Here is a 25,036-nt window from a genome sequence, read left to right on the forward strand (position 1 = left end):
CCCCACAAAACTGTCAGCAACTGATAGTTGTCTAAGTAGAGCTTAAAAATAATAGTCAGTCCAAAACACCCTCTCCCCCACAAAACAGTTAAGCATCAAGTCCCAGTCCAAACTAAATGATTAGGGATGGCCATATTTTACCTATTACATGCTATTGAACTTGGACCTGTTGATGTCAGATATAATTATTTAAGTCATTTCACTGGTGCCATACATAACATGGAAAGGTAACACCAGCCACTGGCAGTGAGATCCTGGAAAAAAGGCAATTTACTACAATTGGCAATCAAGCCATTCTTGATCTGCTTGAAAGGATAAGAAAAAAGGATAAGTGACAGCTATATGGCTACCTAACCAGTTATCACTTGGTATGAAGCAGAGTGACTAGAAACTCTGCATTGAAATACAACTTCAGGAAAAAGGAAAAAATGAGCAGAAGATAGAATAGTCTGGCATAAAACAGTTAGGAATTATGTGAATAATTCCTGTGAAAAAATGAATTCATTAATGTGAATAAGTGACCATGTAGCCTCAGAGATCATGAGGCAAAGTCAAAAAACATATTTGGAATTGCAATTAGTAATCAAGCAAGAAGCATTTATTAAATGATCACTATGTGCCAGGTATATGAACATCAAGGTGATGTAGTAGATAGAGCACTGGACCTCTCAGACACTTATTAGCTTCAATGCCTTTTGGTTATTTGCCTCAATTTATTCATCTGTAAAATGAGCTGGAGAGGGACATGTCAAACCACTCTAGTATTTTTGCCAAGTAAACCCCAAATGGGTCACAAAGACTTGGACACGACTGAAATGATTGGACAATAACAATGTTCTGGTTAAGATATGAGGTCCTCAGTATACAAAGATCAAAGTGTGACAATTTCTGCTCCTCAAGAGCTTACTTTTTATCTATGATGGCTAATTAAACACAAATCATTACATTGGCTTAATGGGAAAGAACCAGCTATGAGTGGCAGTATCCTATAGGTCTATATAGTATCAGGAGTCCAATACTATCTTTAAAATCAAAGGCCATGAAGAAGTGGTGTTTACAAGGAAAATATTAAACTTCTTAATCTTGCTTAGCTATCTGTAGCTGAATTGGGATTGTGCAACGGCGAGCTGTAACTAGGGGGAATAAACCAGGTTTGTGCCCCACGGGCACCAAAATTTAAATGATCGAATGCATATTTAATACTATACTCCTTCAGCAACATAGAAAAAAATATGGTATCATTAAACATCTCCATTTCCCAAAATTGTTTCTCATATGGCATTTTGTACAAGCTTTTTATCATCTCGTTTGCTTGCCTTTAGATGGTATACTTCTTGCCCAATTGAATTTACCTTAATTGCTAATATAATTTTCACTTCACAAATCACAAATGAATTGCGAGCATACTACCTGACATACAGGCACTTAGATATTGATTGATTATAAAGTTGATTTGAGGGTTCTTTTCATCTTTTTCTTTCCTGAATGCCAAAATTGCTGTGTGTGATTCTAGTATAATGAGAGGAAGTCCCATAGTACTAGTCTGATTCTTGAGCAATTTATATCCCAGAACTGTAAGGATATGTGGCTGGCCTGTAAGACTCTTTGAAGTCATAATAAGAAATATTTCTCTCTAAGCCAAAAGAAAAAAAGCAATGAGAGTCATACCTGACTTTCCATTGGCATTTGATATTCTCAACATTATGGAATGTTAAGCAGCTACTTAGGGTTTATGATGTAATTTTCCAGGCAGTTTGTTGGCAATTTAAATTATATAATTGTCATTTCTTTTAAGATAATCTGGATTCTCTAACTTAACTCTTTCAGACTATATGGGTACTTGTTAGAGCACTCAAATATTCCAAATATTAAAATGGATCTATCATCTCACTGATATAGTATTTCCTTCAGGGATGAAGACCATAGCCCATTCATACTTTACCATTCTTTATCTTTGTACATGTTTCCTCATAATTTCACCCCAAAGTTCTATCCAAAATACAAGAGTTTTTCTTACTTTTTTTTAATGACATGGAATGATACCAGTGGAGTACATGAGCACTCCATATGTTAGGGTAGTGCAAGAATTTAGGAAAGGTACCAGAGAGATCTCACTGTTTTAATTAATTAAATATATGAAATTTTTATAAATAAAATTGACACACAAAAACCATATCCCTCAGTATTCAGCATTTAAAATAGTCAATATTAGCTTTCAAGGAATAATACTGAATTATTGAGCTTGTGCTTAACTCATAAAAGAGCATATTGAAAATTGTTATGCTTTAGGTAAATTAGAAGGAAAAAAATAATCTCAAGAAATTTTTACCCTTCAAAGGCAAAAAAAAAAAAAAAGAATATCAACAAGCATTTAAAAAGTTAAAAATATGAACATCTAAATGAAAGTTCTTTTGGCATGCTTCATTCCAAAGGATGGGATACTTTAAAACCTTATCAAACTGGGTATTGAAGTAGATGCATGTTTTTCCTCCAAATTCTTGGCGATGAATATATATCTGGAAAAAAGCACTGGAGAAGAAGTTAGAAGCTTGTAAAATCTATTTTATACAATTTGAGAGTTGGAAGGGACTTCAGCATGAATCCAATTCAAACCAAGAGAAAAGAAGAATTCCTACAACAATACAACAGATGAAGACTCATCTGATTTTTACCTAAAGACCTCCAAGAAAAGAATACCCCCAACCTCTTGAGACAGCACATTCTGCTTTTTCACAGCTCTAATTATTAGGAAGTTTTCCTGATTTCAAGCTTAAATTTATCTCCTTGGAGTTTCTATTATTCTGGATAATTCCTGTAGGGTAAAACAGAGTAACTCTATTCTTTCACATAACAGCCATTCAAGTACTTGAAAATATCATGTTCTCTGAGTCTTTTCTAATACCGCCACTCTGTGTATGTATGTATGTATGTATGTGTGTGTGTATATATATCTATATCTATATCAATCATATGTATTTATATTTATATATCATATGGTAGAGCTAGATAGTATAGTGGAAAAAGCACTAAGCCTGTAGTCATGAAGACTTTGAATTCAAAACCTGATTCAGACACTTACTAGCTATGATCCTGGGCAAGGCATTTAACTTTCTTGCCTCAGTTTCCCCATCTGTAAAATGGGAATAATAATAATACTTCCAAAGGTGGTTGTGAGGAACAAATGAAATAATGACAAAATGCTTTGTTAGCACTGTGCCTAGAACACATATTAAATACTATATAAAAGTTAGCTATTATTATTTCTTACAGTAGCCATGGAAAAATACATAGCTATCATGTTCCAGAATCTTTTTGGCTCCAGCTTTAATATCTCCACTTCCTTCAACTGAACTCATGACATAGACTCAAATTCCTTTACCATCTTTGTGGTTCTTCTCTGGATTCTCTCCAGCTTATCAAATCCTTAAAACTATCATCCTCAGATCAGCTTATAATACTCTGTATTTAGTTCAAGTGTAGCCACTAATGGCTCAGATGACCTTAGAAAAGTCAATTAAATTGAAGGTAAGCCAATTAAATTATTGATGTTTTGATCCTTTCTATAACATGTAAAACAGGCAGTGGAAGTTGCAGTAGCAAATGAGAAAAGATGAAGAGCTCCTGACACCATATTTTGTGTCTTGTTCTCTTCCTGTCATTTTTTGGGGGAGTAGGGGGAGAAATTAGAGGCAGAAGAGGAAGTGAATGGGCCACTGAGCTTCCCCAGGGAGCTAGGGTCCTGTGGAGATAGTAGGATGTTCTGAAGGAAGACAAAGTTTTTCTGAATACAGTCTTTGAGAGGTTATGGTGTCCTAAAAGATTACTGAAAGTGTCTTTGTACATGCTGAATTGGAGATTTCCTAGGGTATTGTTTTATTAAAGGAGGCAGGAAATATTGAAAGGAAGCCGAGCAAAATGTTGCTTGGCTTCCTTCTAGTCACTGTTTAGACAGGGTTTGCAACTAAATTTCCAGCTGTGCAGATTTTTAATGACTGAGCTGATCAGTGGTCACATGCCCTAAAGAAAACACAAGTATTGTATTTAGAAGACTTGTCTTTGATGTTTGTAAAATGTAGAGCAGAGGGGAGGCTTTGAAATAAAACTACAGAACACATTATTAAATATGTACTTGGGAACATTTAGAAAATGGAAGCACCGGTTCCTAGAAGCCAGAATAGGTTCACTAAGAACAAGTCAGTTTAGACTAATTTTATTTGCTCTTTTTTTCCCAGAAGGGAAGGGAAATGCCTTTATATATTATCTACTACATACCTGGTACCATGCTAAATATTTTACAAATCTCATTTTATCCTCACCATATCTTTGTGAGGTAGATGCTATTCTTCATGTTGAGTTAAAAACAAAACAAAACAGAACAAAACAAAACAAAAAAACCCCAAGGCAAACCAAAATCAAGTGATTTGCTAAGTCACTTAGCTAGTAAATGTCTGAAGTGATATTTTAACTTCCTGACTCCAGATCAAGAGCTCTATCCACTTAGTTGCCTAAAAAAAGATATCTGCTTTTTGACATTAAACTAGTAAAAGAAATTAAACTAGTAAAAGGAATATTATAGATAAGATGTATCTGAACTTTGGCAAGATATCTGGTGAAATCTCCTGATATTCTTGCATAGAAAGATGGATGGCAAGTAATGAACTGATTATCAAGAAAAAGGGAAGAACCAAACAATTCTATTCTGTTCAACAATTTTATCAGTGATTCTGAGGATGACATAGATGACATTAAATTTAATAACTTTAAGACATAAACACAGGAGGGCTAATTAATATGCTGAATGTAAAAAGGATTTCACAGAGTAGATGTCTGTGCTAAATCTAAGAAGGTGGACTGTAATAAAAATGTAAAAGTTACTTGGGTCCAAAAAATCAATTTCCTAGAAAGCAGTTCCTGTGAAACAAAAACAAACAACAAAAACTTCACAGATGGAAAATGACCTGATATCCTCACTTAAAACATGTTGATTCAATGATTATTTGAGGGTGTGAAGTACAGAATTAAACACTAACAATAAAAAAGAGAAATATAATTTCTAGAGTGAGATAATAAATACTTGGGATAATACTTATCACTCACAGTTAAATATTGTACATAGATTAAAGCAGATCCAGAGCATTATATTCATTTGTGGACACCATTTTAAGAAGAGAACCAGCAATTGAAGGGGCCAGGTTCTTGAAGTGCTGGACCTGAAATAAGGAATACTCAATCCAAAATACCGCTTTACCTACTTTAGCTGTGTGATTCTAGGCAAGTCACTTAAACTCTGGTTCTCTCAGTTTCCACATCTGTAAAATGAAGATAATAATGGCACTAATCTCACAGAGTTGTGAGTACCAAATAACATGCAATATACTTTGCAAACCCTAAAGCACTATGTAATATAATGTTAGCAATTATTTTTAGTCTTATTGATCACACCTACCATCCTATTTTCTCCTTATATCACCATTGCTTAAATTTCTTCCTCTCTAAAATAGGAATGATACTTTTCAGCATTTTATAAGATTAAAGTGAGATTATGCATATAAAACAATATGGAAAATTTAAAGCAAAATTATATCATTAGGTGACTCAGTAAATAGAGAGAGCATCAGAAGTTAGGAAGACTCACCTTCCTGAGTTCAACTCTAGATTCACATAATTAGTAGCTGTGACCCTGCAAGGTATCCTGTTTAATTCAGTTTCCTCATCTATAAAATGAACTGGTAACAAAAATGGCAAACCACTCCATCATCTTTGCCAAGAAAATCTCAAATGGGATCACAAAGAGTCAGACATGACTGAAACAACTGAACAACAAATGACTATTAGTAATATTATAATATTATCAACAATGACAACTATTACAATTTGCCATCACCATTACTATCATCCCCTCTAGTTCATACTTTTATCTTAGCATCAATTTATGATTTTCATGGATTTTTGTACCTGAGAATATCAAGAGGTTTCAGCACTTACCTTGCTGAAGTGCAGATGCAACATTTCTACATTCTTTCCTTGGTCTGTTAAGTCTGGTATCACAAAGAAAATATTCTTTTTTAGGCAGTTAAGTAAACAAAGCTCTGGGTCTGGCCAAGAAAACCTGAGTTCATATTTTGCCTCAGATATTTATTTAGCTATATGACCCTGAGAAAATCTGTTAACTTTTACTTTCCTTACCTTCCTCAACTCTAAAACAGAATCATAACATCATCTACCTCACAGGGATGTTGTAAGGACAGCATGAAATAATATTTGTAAAGCACTTAGCATAGTGCCTCAAACTGCTGTATAAATGCTTCTATTTTCTAAATGTTAAATTAGTCTTCCAAACTCCTGATTATTTCATTTCCCAAATCAGAAATTTCAGAGACTCCCTAATGATCGCAAAATTAAATACACTCTTAAACTTGGCATTTAAAGTCACCTATAATCTTTTCTCTAGCCAATTTCTCCAAGTTTAAGATAATCCCCCTTCAAAATGTCCAAATTCCAACTATACTGGTCCATTTGATGTTTCCTGAGCTTGACATTCAATCTCCATGCCTTTGAAATGTCTTCTAAACATGGAATCCACTCTCTCACCTTGAGAGTTCCTAGTATTTATGAAGCTAGGACAGCCACCTGGGTTGGGCTGGAGCCAATTGTTACATTTTCATTGTGAGCATATACCTTAGAAATTGGCCAATGTTACAAATCAGGGCTTGATTTGTTGTTTTCTTGATTGTCTAGAGACTTAAGAAGATAGAGAACATGTTAAGAATGAAGATTAATTTTAAAATATGTCATGCAGACAGCTAGGTTTTGCAGTGGATACAACACTGGTCCTGCAGTCAGGACTAGCTGAGTTCCAATCTGGCCTCTGACACTTGACACTTACTGTGTGACCCTGGGCAAATCGCTTAACCCCAACTGCCTTGAAAAATAATTAAGAATCAAGTATGTTGGGCCAATATTTCTTTTTAAAAGAGCCAGTTGTTAAATATTTACCAGCATATCCTTGTACCTACCTCCAACTTTAATAGAATTGTACAGTGATTTAATCCATCAATCAATAAACAGTTATTTATTTATTTATTTATTTATTTTCTTGCTGAAACAATTGAGATTGAGTGACTTGCCCAGGGTCAAACAGCTAGGAAGTATTAAGTGTCTGAGGCCAGATTTGAACTCAGGTCCTCCTGATGTCAGGGCTAGTGCTCTATCCACTGTGCCATCTAGCTGCCTCCAATAAAAAATTAGTAAGTGCCTATTATGGGCCAGGTACTGTGCTAAGTGCTAAGGATTCAAAAAAGAGGCAAAAGTAGTTCCTGTTCTCAAGGAGCTCACAGTCTAATGGGAAAATCACTTGAATGGACGAATGGAGGATGGAAGGAAGAAACAGGCAGATTTACCCAGCAAACTCTGACTATAGTTCAGGCCTGAGGGGCTATAGCCTGAGTCTGGCTATATAGGGCTTGCACCAGAATGGTAGAGTGTCAGAGTTCTGCTATAATGTGATATAAGCATTCCTAAAAATCACAAGGTATGCAAAATCACATAAATACTACAAGACCTCTGGGAAAAATGAACCAACATTAAAAAACTTCATAAATGACACATTAAAAAATTTTTTTTTTGTTTTTAGTCATGTTTAATTCTTCCTGACTCCATCTGGGGTTTTCTTGGAAGAAACACTGAAGTAGTTTGTTATTTCCCTTCTCCATCTCATTTTACAGATGAGGAAACTGAGGCAAATTTAAGTGACCTACAGTTACATAGTTCTTAAGTGTTTCAGTCTAGATTTGAATTCAGAAAGATGAATTTTCCTAACTCTGTCCACTGAGCCACTTACACCTGCCCCTCCCCAAGACAGAAACTTTAAATTTTAAAAGGACAGCATAAATTCAAATGGTTAAGACTACAATAAATAGCAGCAAGGTCATCAACCTTGAGTTGTTGCTAAACCTATTGTCTGGCAAAGCAGTCCCATATTGATGAAAAAGTGGCCTCCAGGACACTTAAGTCCCCCAGGCCACAGCAGAAGGTAGAGGGAAGGGTGGGGTGCTGACCAGCACTCCTATCAGCCGACACTTCCTACTCCAAGTAGAAATACAATACAGCACTTTACTTTAAAGTAGGTTTGTGGTTGTGAGTTTTGGAATTTTGCAGATTGTAAGTTATAGTAAAGTATACTGAAAATTATAATATCACATATGTCAGGATATGGTTCACCGTCGTCTTTTGTATATCTGTATGTAATTTGTGTATTTCCATGCAGCTCACTTCAATGGGATGCAATTTTCTGAATTTTTATTCTTTTTTACAAAGGAAATTTCACATGCGCAAAATCAACATTTGCCCTATACTCAAATTATTCTCTAATAAAATATATCAGTCAACTTTCAACAAGCTGTTTTCAAAACAAGCATTAGAGTGGAACTTATTGTATTTCCAGAGTCCAACACATTTCTTTGCTCATGTTACATTCTTAAATGTTTATGGACTTGAATTTGACTTTAGTAGGCAGAACCTAAATCTTCTAAGTTATAATTACCAGGAGATAGATTTGGACTAAATACTAAGAACTTAAATGAAGTGGTAAATGAGTTTCTGTCACTGGAAGAGACCACTTGGTAGGCCTAATGCTTAGAGAAATTCACATTTCAGGTAGGGATTGGACTAGATGTTTCTTAAACAATTTGATCACTCCAAGAGTATGATTCTTCAGGGAAATCCAGAGAAGATTTTGCTTTTACTTTGGTGGAGAAAGAGTACAAAATATAGTATTTAAGATATATAGACACAATAAAAATGTATATATCTTTATGAAATAAAACCTTACCAATCTTGACAAATGGAAAGTGAGTCACCTAAATTACAACTATTAAAAAAAATCATAGAATTTTTAGTTATGTATTTCTTTTTAAAAGAAGTTATTTTATTTTAAATTTTATAAATCAAGTTAATTTAGCAAAGTATTGCTAAATAGAGCTACTATGCTACTAGCACTAACATAGTGCTACTATGCTAATCTCTTTAAAGAGATTAAAAATGAGATAACTAATAGATTGTTTATATGAAATGTTTAAACTTCAGAACAGTTTGTTCTCTCACACAAAATATTATTCTCATTTTTTACTTTATAGAGTTTGCTTAACAAAGTTTTTCTTTCTGTAAACATATAGTACATGGCATATAGAAATAATTTTAAATAGTAAATTAATAGATTCTAATGCATATTTTTGTTTATTACATACAAAGCCATTATGTTTAAATATAAATGGTACAACGTTACATATATGTGTGTATATATATATATATATATATATTTATATAGAAACTATAACAACAGATGCCATGTGGACATTTAAAACATCATCTTATATCTACTGAGAATACATTAAAAAACTAAAGTATAATCTCAACTAAATATGCACAGAGGTCTCTTTAAAAGCCCTGTCCACAGGAAATCAACCATCACAGAATTATTTATCATAAAGTAATTTAGTAAAAATTGTGAAACATCTGGAAGAATGTTGCTCTGTAAGAATATCTGGCAATATTTTGAAAACATTTAAATATAATTTATTCTGAACCCAAAATTGCCAAATAAAATGAGTATTTCCATAAGCATAGTATAAAAGAAAAACAACTGTACACAAAGCACTATTAATTACCACTTACTTTCCTTCTTTAAAATATAATAAATTCAACATGTAATTTTCAAAGCTGTCTTGCTTAGCTATGATTTTTTCTGGACTCCCTTCAGTTAACTTCTGTGAATTTTTTAAAAGCACTTTCAATAGCCCTCCCTCCTTTTTTCTTCCCTTTCTTCCTTCTTTCCTCTGTCCCTTCCTCCTTTATTTCCTTCCTCTCTTCTTTCCTTTTTCCTTTGCTATCCTTTCTCTTTTCCATGGACCTATACTTCTTACTAATTAAACAACAACAACAAAAATCAAAATCTCTGTAAAGATAGCTTAGAAATATTTTTAAAGCCTTCATTTAAAGTTCATGCAGAAACAAGAAGACAAATGTATTCCAATTTTGTTCTTCCACAGTCTCTATTTTATTCTAAATTTCAGTGTAGAGATATCCTGGAAAATCATTTTCAAGTATATCCAAAAAAGACTGGGGTTTTTCCTTTTCCATGAAAACAGGCCTTCTAAAATGTTAAACAAAAGCAGACCCATTTCATTTCCCCCTTTTCTACCCCTTGCCTTTCCCCCTCATTATCCTTAAGATTCCTTTGAACACCCTCCTATGCTTTCAACTCCTGGCAGAAGGCAAATTTAATGCCTACAATAGCTGCTTCTTTGAGGCACAGCAGAGCATTGTCTCAGGGATCTAAAGAGGTTCATGACACTGCAAAGTTGCAGTTGCTAAGCAGGGTGATCAAGAGTTACTCCCAACCCTAGTAAACTCAGGCCTTGTTCAAACACTTCCTCAAAATCACCTGCTACTGGCAACACAATGCACAGTTTTTAAATACAGAAGGAAAACAGCAAAATACAAAGTAAAGATCTCTACCTGCTTCCAGTTGGCTTTTTTTTCATGGGGGAGAATGTAAAATGTCATTCTAATAGTTGAAAAAGCAGTAGGAAGCCCCACATGCTAATATCTTAGAAGAATATAACCAAGGTAGGATAGCAGACTATTTTCTTTTTCATTTTCTAAAGAGGCATTAAGCTAATTATTTAATTTTAAAAAGAATTAATGTTTTATTATGCATTATATGAATATATGTATACATATGACTAGCTGATAATTCTTAATTCTCCTTTATAGTGTGTGATACTCAGGAGGATCTGAATTCAAGTCCAGCCTCAAACACTAATTAGTTGTGTGACACTGGGCAAATCACTTAATCTCTATCTACTTTGTTTCCTCAACTACAAAATAGGAATTACAATAGCACCTACCTCTGAAAGCAGTTTTGAATATAAAATATGATAATGTTTACAAACTTCAGTGCCTAGAACATAGTGAATACTTAATAAATGCTTATTTTCTTCTTTTATGTGCTCAGTCTTATTCTATGTTTCTGGTATCTGGAGGCTTGCTTTGAAAAACATCCTTTATGCTTATACCTACTGAACATTAGGGTCATATATCTACATCTGGAAAAGACCTCAAAAGCAATTGGATATATAGCACTTTCATTTTACAAATAAGGAAACTCAGACCTGAGGAAATTAAGTGTCTTAGCCACACAGGTTTTAAGAAATTGCTGTCATTTTCAAATAATAGGCTTTCTCTCAAAAATAATTTGGATTATTTCGTATTTACTTAAGCTGTACATATGTACACACCTAGTAAGATGGAAACTCAGGTATAAAAGGTTACTTTTTTTTTTTTTTTACATTCTCTAACACTTGCAGAGATTGGTGATTAATAAATTTTGGTAATTCCCAGATTGTGTTTCTATTTTGGAAATGCTCACCTCTAAGTAAATATGCTACTTAAGCTGCCTACAGAATACTTTATTTAGCACACACACACACATATATATATATTTTGTTATTGATGTAAGGCCTATGCAATCTAAGAATATGAATTATGTAGCTTTCTCAGGTGTTTGTGAATCTTTTTTTCTCCTAAACAATGTCAAAATATGTGGCAATAATTGATTTTGTCACATTTCTTTCATGAACCAGACAACCCACTTTCTTTCTGACATTTTTACAAATTTGACTTCTGGTACAAACAGCAATAATAATTGGAGCAAGAAACATATACATAACAATGCCCTTGATTCTCTTCTTTTCAGCTGATTTCCAAGGCAGACAGAGTAAACAGCCTTCTCCCAGCTTTTTCACTTTCCACAGCTGAGAGTGTAGGATGTTTACAATATCTGTCACTCAGTATTCTCCAAAATGAGCTTGAGGTCACCAGTGCAAATTTCAAGCAAGATAGTATCAGTGGAGGACACATCTGTGAAGTTACAACTGAACTGCAGAAATATTCCTTGAGATTTCTGAGTTTGGTTGAGTAATGTGAATTTAGGATCATTTGGTATTTTAAGTATGGAAATGGAGTTTGAACATACCTGATTTCCATGTGGAGCCATGTTGTGTTCTCAAATAAATCTTGCTTCCTTTTGCTTGCAAGTTTTTTCCTTTGCTTAATTAATTTCCTGGGCTTCCAGTTTTGGTTTTGTATGGATCTAGATTTTGAATGTTTTCATCATTCCCCAATAGCATTCCAAAATATTTCATCCTTCCCTTTAGAAAGTAAACACTTCTGTTCACAGTGTCCCCAAACTATCCAGAATCTAGCTGTGTCTCTCATGCTAATGTGTGAAACTTTATTCTGATTCACTTCTGTATATAACAGAACACCATGAGAGCCTGCAAAAGAGAAAAATCAGTCACTTTTAATTATAGATTATATAGTCATAAATTCAATCCAGAGAAAAGAAAAATAAATAAGTTAGAAAGATACATCTATAAAAAGGGTATAACTGGTAGTATCATGCAGAAATTTCTATGTAATGTGAAGGGAAAAAAATTAGCATTTGGAGGCATAAGCACAAATAGGGTTAATCAATGTCTCTATGGTCTTTTTCAATGTTGTTTGCTCCTGTGTAATCTTGACCTTCCATGATAAATTAGTCCATGATACAAAAGATGTCAAAAAAGAGGTAAAAACAAATCTTAAATACTGTTATGTCTCAGAATAGGTAGGTCTATAGAAAAAAATTAATACAAGTTAGGGTAGAATCATTGATGATCCCTAGAAGATGAAGAATCACCTACACTTTGAGTCTTTGATTTCTTTCTCTCTTAAAAAAAAGCATTCTTTTCATAAAGAGCATTTTGTAAGAAATAGAACTTTTTATGGCTAAAAAAATAAAGAAATTGTACATTCATAAGTTTTTTGTTAAATTTAAGATGTTATGACAAATTAAAACACATAAGATATATATATATATATATATTATTGTCAGCAGCAATAACTGATGCTGTGTCTCAAAGTGAAGCAAAATGCACATTGACTACTAGTGCTAAGAAAGACATCAGTCTGTCAAGCCCATGAAATCCTCCTTGCATTGGATGACTGTTCATAGGTATGAAAACATATTTGACCTTTTTATTTTTGTTATTGAGTCATTTCAGCCATGCTCAACTTTTCCTGACCCATAGTTAGGGTTGTTGTTTTTTTGGCAAGGATGTTGGAGTGGTTTACCATTTCTTTCTCTAGTCCATTTTACTGATGAGGAATGGGGCAAACAACATTAAGTGACTTTCCCAGAGTCACACAGCTAGTAAGTGTCTATGATCAGATTTGAACTAAAAAAAATGAAGTCTTCCTGATTTCAACCCCTATCCAAGTGTTCTATGCATGGTGTCACCTGACTGCCTGAATTTAGTTGTTATTGCTAAGTCATTTCAGTTATGTTCAATTCTTCAAGATCCCATTTGGGGTTTTCTTGGCAAAGATACTGGAGCAGTTTGCTATTTCTGTTTACAGCTCATTTTACAATTAAGGAATCTCTGAGGCAAACAAGGTTAAGTGACTTACCCAGGGTTTACTATACTAAAATCCCTGGCAAGCACTAACAAATAATAGCCACCATATTTTGGGCCAAAGCTTGTCTTTAGTCTACAGACTCTTAATCATTTGTGTTTCATGGACCCCACTGGCAATCTGGTGAAACTTTGGTGCCTTCTCAAAAAACAAACAAACAAAAAAAAACCCCAAACCCTTTTTAGATTCATTAAACCTATTTGATTATAAAAGAAACCAAAAGTTAGTGAAGATAAAAACACATTTTTCCCCCATCCAAATTTGTGGACTCCTTATTCATGAATCCCTTGGAAGTCTGTGAATCCCAGGTAAAGAATCTGCCCTGTCTTAGCATTTCTTTGACTCCCCAAGTCTATACATGTTTATTAAGTGCTTACTATGAATAACTAGATTGGTGCAGGCACTGTGCTAATTACTGGGAATACAAAATCAAGCAGAAAGAGTCCTACATGCAAGAAGCTTAGGTTCTAATGGGGAATAAAAACATGTAAAGGAAGTTGAAGAGAAAGGGAAAAGAAAGTTTGGAGCACAGAGAAAAATGAAGACATGATAAAACATCTCAAAGTTTCAGTAAAACTTTAAAATTAACAATTTCCTTCCCTCTCCAATGTATTAACACCATTTGGTATTCAGCTGATCTTACTGAGGATGTCTGGAAGTTGTCTAAGATTAACACATTATAGGACCTAAAGGCCCTGGCCATAGTGCTGAGATAGCTCTCCCTGATTTAGCACATATTCTGAGGATGTGAATTTTGATTACTATATGATACAGTTTGTGCATGTGTTCCTTTGATCTTTGGGATGATTTGCTCATAACTTTCCTAAGCAGCCTTACCTCCTGCTACTGCTACTTTATTGTGGTTACTCATAAACTTACTTACTATGCTGATTAGCAGGGAAGGATGGTCAGGAGACCAGAATAAGATACAATTGTATCAAAAGGCCCTTCCTGAGTCATATTTCTAATGTGAGATATTCAGGGGCAAAGTAAGATTGTAGGATAAAAAGAGGTTCTATGTTATTGTTGAGAAAGTTCTGCAGTCCTACATTTAATCTAGATAGGAACTCTTTCCAGTATACCCAAGCTTTTTCTCTTGGAAGAATTATTTAACCTATGTAACCTACTTGTCATTAAAAAAAAAGTTATAAATTTTGTTCAACCCTTCCAATTTTGTAATTTTAAAGGACTTTAGGACAATGAGAACCCAACCAAAATAATCACTATAGCAACTATAATGGTATAATATGAATAGAATATTCTAGAACGTAAAATAGACAAATAGAACCCAAAGAAAGTGTAAATATCAAACTATGTGTAACTTGTAGTCTAGCATTCCAAGCTCTAGATTTACATGATCAGTCTTGCAGAACTTCCCATGGTATGATGCTAAATATTAAACAACCAGCTTTTTAAAGGCAAAAAACCTCCCAAAAAACTCTCCCAAAAGACAAAAACCACAACATATTGAACTTTTAGATTTCATTTATATTACCATTTCTCCATCCTCCTCTTTCTGAAAAGACTAGATGATAAACAAAACAATAAATTAATCCTGATTTGTATATTTCTGAGTTGTAAATACTCACACTGAAAATTAAACAACTGGTAGTTAGAGCTGGCTCCAGCACACCCTTCTCAAAAATTATTATTATTATTGTTATTTTTTTGGCTCAGTTTACTGCCACCCAGCATGTTCTCTGGGAACGTCAAAAAGATTGCTTCTGTCTGGTTTCTAGAGATATGGAGTGGAATCTTTGGTTCCTGTGCACATATTTAAGAAATTAACGTATAAGTTGTAGAAGGAAGTCTTCATTTTGCACAATGAATATAAAATAACCCACAAGCAACTAATATAATGCTCTTCTCTCTTTAGTAATTGCCACCTTCTCCTCATCCAGGGAGAATTCTCTGTCGATAGCACCCTATTATTTTTAGAGAATTTTTAGAGAAAAAAATTTACTTTGGCACTGCTAGAAAAAGACAACTCAACATCCAACTGAATCCAAAAAATCTGTCCTCTGGGTTTATGTTATACCCCAAGGACCTATACTCTTTACAGAAGGAAAACAAGCTTTGAGTTGCTAGAGAACAAAATAACCTAACATTCCATTGAGTCCATTCACCTCAAGGACCTTTAAAGGTCTGGAGCCTTATGGTTTTAAGGACTTCAAACACTATTCCATCCCCTTGGGTGGAGGCAAATTAAATTGATATTGCTAGTCAGAAAACTCTTTTCCCTACTAGACTGGTAGAATGATGAATATCAAAAGGCAATTTTATCATTCTTCCATGTCACAGATCACAGATTTAGATCTCAAAGAGACCTTATGAATCAGCTAGTCAAATCCCCTCTCATTTCAGAGATGAGAACTGAAGTCAACAGGGGTAAAGTGCCCATTGTTACCCATGTAAAAAGTGGCAGAGTCAGGACTAAAGTCAACATCCTCTGATTCTGAATTTATTGCTTTTTCCCCTGAATTACAATATTTGTGTTCTCAATCCCCTTGCAGCTCTCTTCCAGATCTAGGACCATTTACTAAATGCTCATGCTAGAAACGTTGGTGTCCTTTCATAAATCTAGCAAAGCAAGGAGAGAATAAGTGGAGAGGAAATCCCATTTCTTAGGCTTACAGGTTATATCACTCCCCCTCTCTATGAATATGGTCAAGAACTTAGGTTCAATGAATCAATCAGAATTAAATCAGAATTTATTAAGTACCTACTATTTTCTAGGTACTATTGTAAGCATAGATGTTAAAAAGAAGCAAAAGATAGTCCCTGCTCCTCTAGAAGGACATAATATAATGAAGGAGAAGACATTGAGGCAAATAAACAAGTTATATACAGAATAAATAGGAAATAATTAACAGAGGGAAGACACTAGAATTAAGAGAGATTGGTAGTTGTGGAAGATGGGATTTTGATTGGGACTTTAAAAAAGACAAACTGGGAAGAATTGAAAGGGAGCCCATTCCAGGCACAGGAGACAAAGAAAATACCCCAAGCTGAGAGATAGAGAGCCTTGCTTGTGAAGCAGTCAAGAGGCTAGTGCAATTGGGTTGAAGAGTATATGGTTTAAGAAATTCTTTCTTTTTCCATCTAAGAAGCTATGACAGATAGCTTCCTGGGTCATGTTTTTGAGGTCACTTCTAACTCTTGGGCCACATAACTCATGTAACTGCATTGTGCTTCCTTCCCAAAGCTGATATTCACAGTTCTCAGTGGGAAGACTATATAACTGCACAGATATATGCTCCCCTAAGACCGAAATCATTCAAATCCCTGGTTTTTTAATACTCTTGGATATTTTAGAAAAAAATGCCAGCTACAGATTTTTCTGTTTAATTTTAAGAATAATATTATAGTTGTGTCTCCCTCTTTTGGAGGGTCGTCCCTTATAATAAAGATTTCTCTTTTTGAAAGAAAAACAAAAAGAAACAAAATTCAGCAAAATTGATCAATACATTAAAAAAATAAGATATTATATACGGTGCCATAGCTCTATGGATTGCCCAGCTCCACTGGCTATAAAAACATTTTAGGCTTATCTATGGAGCAAGCAGGTGGTGCAATGGTTGAATGTCAGGTCCAGAGTCAGAAAAATTCATCTTCATCAGTTCAAATCCAGACTCAAACAACTGCTAGCTGTGTGACTCCATGCAAGTCACTTAACTTGCTCAGTTGCTCATCTGTAAAATGAGCTGGAGAGGGAAACAGTGAATCACTCTAGTGTCTTTGATAAAGAAAAAAAAATAGGGTTGTAAAATGTCAGCCACAACTGAACAACAAAAACAGACTTATCTATTAGCAAAATGGTTTTTGGTTTTGGCATCTTTTAATAAAGTTAATTCTAAGGGATTGATACATGCACAGCAGCCTGAGCCAATCCATTCATTCCAGATTACTGTGACTCAATCTTGTGTGAGGCGTAAATATGTTCACAAGTCTTCCAGGCTTAAGGAGGTGTCCTTGATGGGGATCACTAGCCCACGTGTAGAGCTGCACAAACTTCTATCCTTGTTAAATTGATTATCTTTTGATCATAGATCATCAATCTGGAAAGGATCTTAGAAGTAACTTAATCCAATCACTTCATTTTTGTTTTGGTTGTTCAGTTATTTTCAATCATTTTTGATTCTTTGTGCTCCCATTTGGGTTTTCTTGGCAAAGATACTGGAGTGGTTTGTCATTTCCTCCTCCAGCTCATTTTATAGATGAGGAAATTGAGGCAAACAGAGTGAAGTGACTTGTCCAGGGTCACATAAATGCTAGATTTGAACTAAGAGAAATCTACCTGACTACTGGCATTGTATTCCATCTATTTCATTTTACAGAGGAAGAAACTGAGGCTCACAGAAAATGAGAGCTTTGCTCAAGATCATAAAGGGGAAATAAGGAGAGCCAAGATTCAAACAGAGGTCCTCTGAGTCCAAATCTTGTACTATTTCCTTTTCACTAGACTGACTCCTGATAAAGATGCATTGTGGGAGATTCTGGAGCTAAATGGAGAAAGACTATTTTCATACTGAAAAATGACTCTCCATAATAAGCATTCCTGAGCCATTTATCATTTCTTGCTTAATATTCTGTACTGAAAAATAAAAATGAAATTTATTTATGGATTGGGCTCCTTCATACTGAAAGAAAACCCTGTTTCTATTAATTATTAAATGTGTAATACAATGACACCCAATTTTATTTTCAAACTAAAAAGAGATTTTTCAGTTGCTAGAAATTTATTTTTTTTAAACATCTGTGTTTTTTTTCTATAGGATTCACAAGGAGGAGGCAGATGAGGATGAAAGTATCCCAGGCAAAATTTTCTCTTATAAGAAGCATGGCTTTTGGGAGTGCTAAATAAACTTCAGGGAGGCAGCCCTAGTGTGTGGATGAATTCCAAATGAGGAAAAGGCAGTCAGGGTGCATATTAAGTTCAGAGGAGAAGTCTTTGTAAACAATGTAAAAATGGACAAGAAAGAAAGGAAATGAGACTAATAGTTGGGTCTGGCTAGAGAATAATTACTTTCAGAGACTTAAAAAATATTTTAACTGGAAGGGCCCACACCCTTACTAAATTCAGTCATCAAAGAAATTTTAGTTACATAAAAGCTGTGATTTTAACCACCCAAACATAGGTCTACATTTTTATTATTTTATCATGGAACTCTTATTTTTTCCCCCTTGCCTTTCCTAGAAATTTGATATTATCCAAGTATCTAAAAAACTAGCACAAAATCACCATAAGTACATTTAAAAATCTGATCCTCTAAGCTTTTTTCTTTTTTAAAACGCAAAACTCCCTACCCCTTATAATTCTCAATTCCCTTCAGATTCCCCTCAACTATCACTTTCTATTTGAGGCACTTGTTGATCCCTCTATTTATTACTTATTTCTATATTACTTTGTACTTTGCAGAAAATTTGTAATTACTTATATGGGTAGGTATTTTTGTTGTTCAGTTATTTTTTTAATTATGACTGACTTTTTTTTCCCCAAACAGGATTAAGTGATTTGCCCAGGGTCATACCACTAGTAAATATCTGAGGCCAAATTTGAAAGCATGGAGATAAATCTTCCTGATGGGGTGCATATGTATAGTTCTTTCCAAAAGGAAGTAAACTCTGGAGGATCAGCAACTATTTCTGTCTTTAGAACCTTGCACAGTATTTACATGTATTAAGTTATTAATGAATATTTGTTGATTGAATGATTATTCTGTTTTTTAAAAAGTATTGCTTTATCCATTAATCTTCTTTTTAAGATTTTAAAAGTTGGTCAACCAGCTTTCAGTACATACCAAATCCTAATTTATAGTTTGTTCATTCCCCTTATTTCTATGATATTTTCTTTCCCTCTGAATCTCAACTTTCTTGCAACTGAAAGTTACTAGTTTTATTCCAGAAATGGCAGAATAGATTGTATATATCCCAAAGTTACCCTAAATTATTATTTGTATGGAGAGGGCACTATTCTCGCCAGTATCATAAATTCTAAAAAAGAGTTAGGTTTCTAAATCTTAATCTGTTTCAAGTTAGGAAACACAAGCTATTACTAGTCAAATACTCCTAAAGTAACCACTTCTTTCTCCTTTATTCTATTTAGTTCTCAAGATGGGATAAAGGTGGTGGTAGGAAATGCGTCTGTTTTTCCTTTAATCCAGTAGCTGTGTCTGAGATCCATATTCATCAGTATTGAAAGGCCTCTTTTTTTCCTATCCTTGTTCTGGCTGTTTCAGTTATGTCTGACCCTATTTGGGCTCAAAGAAATGGCAAACCACTCTAGTATCTTTGCCAAGAAAACCCTCTATCAAGCTCTTTAATCAACAAATATCCCAATTCTAAAACCAGAAAAGGATAAAATAAAAATGAATATCAATGCAAAAACTTTAAAAACACTATTCAAGGTGACTAAATTGGATTCATATGCATAGCTATGTGGTGTAGTGGATAGATTGCCAACCCTGGAATCACGAGGACCCAACTTCAAATCTGACCTTAGACACATATCAGTTGTATGACCTGAGCTAGTGACTTAACCCTGTTTGTCTCAGTTAATCATCTATAAAATGAGCTGAAGAAGGAAATGGCAAACTACTATCTTTGCCAGAAAATCCTAAATGGAGGTCATGAAGAGGTGGGCATGACTGAAATGACTCAATAACAAAGTTGGATTTATGCTATATGTATAAATATAGTTCAACAAAAGGAAAAATAATAAAATTAATCATATCAAAAGAAAAATGCTATCAAGCTTATCATATCAATAATATATATGCAAAAACCCATTCACTTATGCTTAGGGGAAAAACACCCCAAACCTAAAACCCAATACCCCAAACAACAAATGCAGAAAAGGCCAAATTTGTTAATATAATTAAGTTTATATATCTAAAATCAAAACTATCATAATCTATAACATGGAAACAAACAAAGCCTTTCTTACTAAAGAAATAAAACAATACCCCTCAGTGATCTGACATAATTCTAGCAAATGATAATGATATAAAGAACAAAAAAGAATGAATAAATAAGTTGGTAAAAGAAGAGACAAGGTTGCCCTATCAACAGATAAGATTACTGATTTGGAAAACCCCAAGGAATCAGCAAGCTAACTAAAATGATATACTTAATAGTTACAACAAAATAGCAAGATATAAAATAACTACTTCCCCCCATCCTCCTACCCCCCCAAAAAAATTCAGTGAGGATGTTGAGATATCCTAGTACCAAACTAAATTCAAACATACTGTGAGGGAATGGTTAGAAATAAGAAAATCTCAATCAAAAATGCGATTCTTCCATGTGCTTAGAAAAGAGTGACTAGAGGAATAAGGACTCTCCTAAAAAGGTCCTCACAGTTTAATTTTGTTCATTTTAAATCAAGTCCCTTTATTTTCCAACTTTAAAAACTGAGATGAAATGAAGGAGGCAGCTATATCCTGGGAACAAGAAAAATCTGAGTTTTACATCTATGTCTATTACTAAATGAAGTGTATAAACTCAGGAACATTATCTAACTTTTGTGGGCCTCACTTCATCTAAAAAGTGATGTTAAAGTTTGATCTCTTCAAAGAAATCCAGTGCTAAAATGCTAATTTTTCTCAAGTTCAGCTTACTCTCATTATAAAAAATCAATTTATGATAAAAATGTTTTATAAAGCAAGGAATGAATTCTGAATACATCAACCAAAGACTCTGGGAGAAATTTCAGCATGCCATCTTTGTGGTACCCTCCAATTTTAAAATCTAATGATTTTTTTTAAGTTTCTTAGTGTAGAAGAAGTATGCTTAATCATTAATTCATTTAATATGTATATCAGAGAATTGATTCTTCTCTCCCTACTTCAAGAGCAGTTAGCAAGGTAGAAAAGAGAGACTGGTGCCTTGAGGCTCAGGTAAACTCAAAAGCAATCACAACACCATTCTGGTGTGGAGGGTAGAATTTTGCTGGATTATTTAAGGAAAAGGAAGAGTAGATTGTAATTGTGATTAGAGTCCAATAAATATAATAATATTTGCTGCAATGCTGTTACCTTTGGACAGAATTAAAGTGATAAAAATAGATACCGGGACAGGTTTTTCCACATAGAGAAGTGCAGAGGTACAGTAAGGTGCATCCTAAGGATGATTTTTTTTGTATATTCCATTGATGTAATAACCCAATAGGAAGATAGCTTAAGAGGAAAATGTGGTATGCCAATGTCTCTTGAACTTCTTCCCCCCATGGACAAAGTCTTTTGTTCATTGTTTTTCTCTTAGCAGCATTTTTTGAGACCCAGAACTGTACAGTTTATTTACTGTGTTGTTGTCCTTCATTTTCAAAGAGGACCAAAATGATATCACTATGTTAGAATCGAATTACAACTGTGGCTGATCAGATCAATATCAGCTCAGAATGCTTTGCCATAGGTCAGACACAAATAGTCCATATGAATATTTGGGGTAGCTTCTCTAATTTTCTTATTTCCTTTGGGTTAATTCAATTCTAGATAGAGAAAAGAACCTTCTCTGATTAGGGCATGTCAAGCTGGCTGATCCTGTGCCAGTATTTCCCATGTCATAAATTGATTCTAAAGTTCTTAAGAGATACCTTGAAAGTATTGCTTTTTCTGACAACACTGTGAATTCTTGCCTGTGAGAGTTTGCTATAAAATTATTTACTCCATTTTGAAATGCTTATACTATATTGCTTTCTCTTTTCAATCCAGAGCAGTTTGTTAGTTTTGAAAAATTAAAAGCTTCTACACATTTTGAGGAAAACCTGGATAGAAATACTTTTCAGGGTCTTAACATTCTATGCCATAATAAAACAACTGTATGCACTTTGCTAGAGTATTTTAAATTGGGTATTATTATTGTCGTTTTACCATAAAATTATTTATTTTTAAATGAGCTGTTTTGTTCAATGGATTTTTTTCCATTTCTCAAATTCTATTTTTCAAGAAGTTGTTTTCTTTTTCCATTTCATTAAATCTATTTTGTAAGTAGTTTTCTTCAGATAACTTCTGTTTCCTTTTCTAAACTCTCTTGCAATGCTCTCATTTTCTTTTCCCATTTTTCTTCTAACTCTCTTTTAAGATCCTTTTTGAATTCTTCTAAGAGTGTCTTGTAAAATGGGAACCAACTCGCATCACCCTTTGGGGCTCTGGAAATGATTTGCTTTTAGTGTCCTCAGGGTTTGGAATCTGTTCTTCCCTTTCTCCATAAAAACTATCTATGGTTAGAGTACTTTTTGCTTTTTTTTGCTCATTTTTTTAAAAGCAGACTGTCCCAAGCATCCTCTAAAGGTGACAGTAAAACTGCCTTGGGCTGGTGCCACTAACTTTCGGTGCTGGCTGAGTGTGGCCAAGTGCCATGTTATTCTGGGGTTCAAAAGTTCACTATTTGCCTTTTGTATTTGTGTTGGATGAATCACAGCTAATCTGCTGATCCACTGGCTTGTAACCAGGACAGAGTAGCCAACATTGCTGTATTTTGGCTAAGAGCCTCCTAATAGATTCCCAAGAGTGTGGATGGCACATCACCCTGGGTCCCTGTGCTGTGCCTATATTCAACCACCTCCTTCCCCTCTTCTCCCCCTCCCCGCATTGAAACACACCCTTTCTGAAGTTCTTCCAAAATATCTTCTGGTGGAAATGTATTATACTTCATATATTTGTGGGTTCTGTCATTCCAAAACCAGTTCAGAGACTTGATTTGGTGTTGATCTGAGAGACATCAGGAAGAGCTCAGATAAAGATGTATCTCTTTTCTGCCATCTTGGCTCTGCCCCCAAATTATTTATTTTTAAATAGACATTTTATAAGTTTTCTATATTCCTGAGCCCAGAAGATTGTTGTAAGAATACATAATTGGTTTTTCAATGAAAGTCAATGGGAAAACTATCTTCACTAGAAACATTTTGACATCTTCATTTTTCAAACTCCATGTAAATAAGGCTATAGGTTACAGGCTGACAAAATTTAGACTGTAATTATAAATGTGAACCTTTCTTGAATGATATGATAAGATGACTAGAATATGAAAGAAGTGAATGTCTGCTGGCATAGTAGTCATAAGTGAAAATTCATTAGAGGACTCAAAGGTTTCAGCATGAGAGAATACTTCTCATCATTGATAAACTCAAGAAATGAGGTCTTTCAAGTTTCTTTAACAAATGTTTACCATAAATACGAAGATTTTTTTTTGAAATACATGTCACTTATGTGTTATCCAGTTGGTGTTACAAAGGATAAACCAAGGAATTGAATCAATTAATGATAAACCAGAACCAAAAACCTCTCCAAAGCTGCATTACTTTAATATTTGAACATTCTATAAGGCAGGAAGTTTTAGATCCCTAAGAATTTGAAAATGATAACAGTAACTAAAATTTAAATATGTATAATTTTTAGGACTTATTCAACAATCTGGTTTTCTGCCTCCTAAATCTAATGCAAACCTATAAGAATATTTTGGGAGTACTTTAATTAATCATTAGAATACAAGTATCTAAGCTAACTTTAGAATTATTCCTTAACACTTAAGATTTGAAATAATGGGAGAAAAAATTGGTTTATCTGGAGATAAAGGATTTTAACTTCCTTTTACCTCCCATCTATAGCTTAGTGCCTGTGTGATATTGGGCAAAATACTCTCTGAGCATCTGTTTCCTTACCTGTAAAATGAGGGAATTGGATGAGACATAAGCCTCTAGGATGCTTTACAGTATTATATGTGGGGAATGAACTACTCTTTTTATACATTAGGTCTTTAGTTAAGAAAATAATTTGATTGTGATACAAAAAACTTGGGCCACATGAGGGGCTAACTTGCTTTTTCTTTCCCTAAATGCATGGTAATAAAGGAAAAGGATTTAGGCCTAAGGGTAGGGGAACCAGCAGAAAGAAAGGGGAGGAGGAAGACAAGGAAGAAGAGAAAGATCCTTTAACCTTTGCAGTCTCAAGTTTACTGCTACAAGAGAAGATAAAATACCCAGAGAGGAGAATTCCTTTCAAAAAAAAAAAAAAAAAAAAAGAAAAAAGAAAAGAAAGACACAATGACAAATACAAAACACTCTCACAATGTAAAGACTACCACCAGATGTCAGTATAACCTAAAGCATAGCTACAACAATTTTGTGTTCAATTATGAATTGTAGTTATTCCTTATCAGAACTAAATGAATATTTGTCTAACAAGTCTTTTTATATCAGAACTTAGTATACTAATAATCTCTGAGAATCCTGTTTTATAGAAAACTGGTTAATTTTAACCACTGAATTATTTCATTACTTTTTCCATGCTAAAAGTAAAAATAGAGCCAATTAAAATGAAAATATGTGAAGGAAAGCACAAGAAGGACCACAAGGAGTTAAATTCTGCTTCTCTGCCAAAGGAGTTACTTCCTTCTGTCCCTTTGATATTATCTTAAGGCACTAAAGTCCTCCCTGGACTTAACGAGACAATCATCATACATGAATCCGATCTATTTTATTTACTTAAAAAAAAAAAAAACAAAAACAAAAAAAAAAAATACC

At 34.1% G+C, this 25,036-nt stretch overlaps 1 long non-coding RNA gene across 1 annotated transcript in view; it reads right to left on the reverse strand.

Moving 5' to 3' along the window:
• LOC127561903 (uncharacterized) overlaps positions 1-25,036 on the reverse strand; it is a 184,146-nt gene that overhangs the window by 102,754 nt on the left and 56,356 nt on the right. Inside the window, exon 3 of the long non-coding RNA XR_007953569.1 lies at positions 12,035-12,335. This is a non-coding gene — a long non-coding RNA (uncharacterized LOC127561903). The remainder of the gene's footprint in view (positions 1-12,034; positions 12,336-25,036) is intronic.

The sequence above is a fragment of the Antechinus flavipes genome, chromosome 4 (genome assembly GCF_016432865.1).
Source record: "Antechinus flavipes isolate AdamAnt ecotype Samford, QLD, Australia chromosome 4, AdamAnt_v2, whole genome shotgun sequence".
In the NCBI taxonomy this organism is placed as follows: Eukaryota; Metazoa; Chordata; class Mammalia; order Dasyuromorphia; family Dasyuridae; genus Antechinus; species Antechinus flavipes.